Here is a 3,120-nt window from a genome sequence, read left to right as displayed (position 1 = left end):
CACCTCAAACTGCAGGTTGGTTCTCCACTTCTTTCATACAGTAAGTACAAACGGTCTGTGGGGTTCCATCCATGATAGAAACAAGTCAGATTCCTGCTAGCTGGTTCCTGCCAGGTGTGTTTCTAACACATATCCAAGCATGGTGTTTTCTATGATTATGTCTAGGTGTTCTCCACTGGAACTATAGACATATATATGAATAAGTTCTCAAGTATTCATGTGGGAAATAAGCCAAGTGGAGTCAATGCATGATGGAAATTTTAGTTCTTTATGGAAGAAACAATGCCTCCTTTCTTATGCCAAGTAACAGAAATGTCACTTCATAGGCTTGGACCTAAGTTTGCAAAGCAACTTCTAGTTGCTTGCCACTGAAGCTAAAGAAATGATCTACATCCCTTGAACTTACTTCTTCATCCTTAAAAAGAAATAATAATTCCTAGATGACATAGTTGTTGATGTGAAATACAATGATAAATAAATTTTACCTGACGTAATTTATATATTCTTCAAAAAATAGTAACTGATGTTATTATTTCATCATTTTTATTATTAACTTTTTCCTCCTTGTCATCATTGCCATTGTCTCCTGCAGACCTATAAGCTGAAAAAAAAATTATAGGAATTTCTATAATACTGTGTGGTGTTGCAATGTGAGCACCAAATATCTGAATTTTTGTGAAAGTTAAAAACATATTATTGGAATTAATGAGACTGGCATTTTAAGTTCAGAGAAGTAATTTGTTTCTGAATTTAATTCTTTCTGTCTGGGTTGAAAACTTCCTAGGTTTAAACCTTTATTTCACAAGAAAAATAGAGGGAAAAAAAGCATATAAACCCCATCCCCTACTTTCTATGGGGTACATTTACAGTTTTTTGAAAAGAATTTCCTTAAAAGTGAAGTTATGCTATAGTATATCCTCACATAATAATGTGGGTCATAATCTAGCTATACATAAATTAAATTAACTTGTTCTTCTAGTATTTGACCAAAATAATCAAAGATTCTAAACACCATAAAAGAACGTCCCGCTTTGGACTAATGTAGGATTAGGAATTGCCTAAAATGGTAGAGAATCAAGAAATGTGTATTAAGACCAGTTCATTACCCAATGAATATGGAACTGTTTACTGATTAATTCTGCTTTAGAGGTTATTAGGTCTTCATTAAGAATCATTTTATTTTGGGGACCAGCAGTTAGCATAAGGGCTATGTCGCTAGACTCCCACATAGTCCATTGCGGTTCCAGTCCCAATCCAGTGTCTTAAACCCATGCCAGGTGCATGTGCGTGCGTGCCTGCTTAAGATCCCAAGAGGAGAATGGAGGAGAAGGGATTGCAGCGTTGCCATCCCCCCTGGGGGGTGATTTCTCACTTTCTATATCTCTTTCTGGCGAGCATACAGGCCCTATAGCGAAAACCTCTCCAAAAAAAAAAAAAGAAAAGAAAAGAAAAAAGAATCATTTTATTTTCTTTATTCTCTTATTTATGGTTAGCTGCTACGAATCTCTAAGGTCACTCCTGAGATGTTTAAACTCTCTTCAACTTAATTCTAAGGATTTCAACATAGTCACTTTCTACTCCCCAGCTGGTTCTGAGTTGTGAGTTCACAAGTCCTGATAATAAACTCTTGCTTTGTTCCTGGAACTTGGTCTTCAGAAAAGACTATCAAAGACTTGAACAGTCTGACTGTGCTTCAGGTACAAACAGAAGAACCCTGACAATTTTGGGGGCAGAAAGTGATGTAGTAAAAATTGCTCTGGCAGGTGTATACACAGTGGTTTGCAAAAGAAGAAAGTAAAGGTAACGGAGCTGAGGTGCTATGTGGGGTCCCTCTGCAAAGCCTGTCCTTGTACTCTGGCATTTCACTGTATGTCACTGAAAAAAATGTGTGTTGTCCGAAGTTATAATTTTCTCTATTATGTAAATTTTAAAGTGAGTTTAGAAAGTCAAGCAGCAGGAGGTTGAATGGTTAGGAAATAACAACACTTTGGTACATCTTGACTTTCAGCCAGATTCTTCTCTCTGAAATACATTCATTATTGGAGTAACAGATTTTAAAGGCCACATTGCCCAATGAATATGCATACCTTTTATTTTTTTTTTTGCCATCCTTGATTCCCTATCCCTCACCCTCTGCCATGTCCCACCCTCCTCCCACATTGTCTCTGGTATCCATGGTTACTTCCTATGCCTTTCTCCCCCATTTAATTGATTTGCTAATGAACTTAAGTAGTCTAAATATTTCCAATAGCAAGTGCAGCTGATATATACCTATACATGAACCCAAGTCTGACTTTAGGCATAAACTTCAGTGAGTAGAATGAACATACTATAAAGTAGTACCTAGCTGGGTTTATATAGCTTACTACAGTCATAAAATATGCATTTTTTAATTATGATAACAATTTTACTATTCTCTTTTTTTTTCCCCTGAAAATTTTTTTTTTAATTACTTAACATTCACTCCCTGAGCATCATTACAACATACTAAAAGTGGTTTCCCATCTAGAATAAACTGTATAGTGGCTTAATCGTGCATGTTATCATCAATAATATTCCATTTCTACTCTCATATATATGCATATGTATTATGTTTTTTACCCCATGTTTGACCCTCTGCCCTTTCCCACTCTCTTGTTACACTGTCTCTGCTATATACAGTTGTCTGCAATTCCTTTTCTCCCAACATTTTGTTGATCACAAAATATCGTAAGTAATCTAACTACTTTCAATAGCAAGTTCAGCTGGTAATTTCAAGAACAGCGGTTTTGACCTGGTAACGATATTTCCTTGAAACTTAAAGCCTAGAAACAGGTTAGTATTCTGTTCAAATAGTAGGTACATGAACCTATAGACAGCTCAAGACAGGACAAAAATTCTTTAAAACCGGACAACAAAGCTTAGAAGAAAAGCAGCAATATTTTAGTCAAGTCACAGAATGTTGTATCATCGGTTCAGTCTCATGTACTTAATCTTTCTTCTGTTTCTGTTGAGGTTTGATCTTCCAGATTGAGTTCTGGGATATAATATTCATCTCCAGACATTGTTCCTTCAATTAAGTTGCCCATTTTCTTAGTTTTTGAACTCTTATTTCTGTGTGTCTGCATTTAATTTTACTGA

At 35.7% G+C, this 3,120-nt stretch overlaps 1 long non-coding RNA gene across 1 annotated transcript in view; it reads right to left on the bottom strand.

Moving 5' to 3' along the window:
• Positions 1 to 529: 529 nt before the first annotated feature.
• LOC102474835 (uncharacterized) overlaps positions 530 to 3,120 on the bottom strand; it is a 57,203-nt gene continuing 54,612 nt past the window's right edge. The window contains exon 4 of the long non-coding RNA XR_001369771.1: positions 530 to 601. This is a non-coding gene — a long non-coding RNA (uncharacterized LOC102474835). The remainder of the gene's footprint in view (positions 602 to 3,120) is intronic.

The sequence above is a fragment of the Tupaia chinensis genome, unplaced genomic scaffold, assembly GCF_000334495.1.
Source record: "Tupaia chinensis unplaced genomic scaffold, TupChi_1.0 Scaffold146289_1, whole genome shotgun sequence".
Classification (NCBI taxonomy): domain Eukaryota; kingdom Metazoa; phylum Chordata; class Mammalia; order Scandentia; family Tupaiidae; genus Tupaia; species Tupaia belangeri.
Note: the sequence above shows the minus strand (reverse complement) of the source record. Positions and strands in the feature narration are given on the sequence as shown.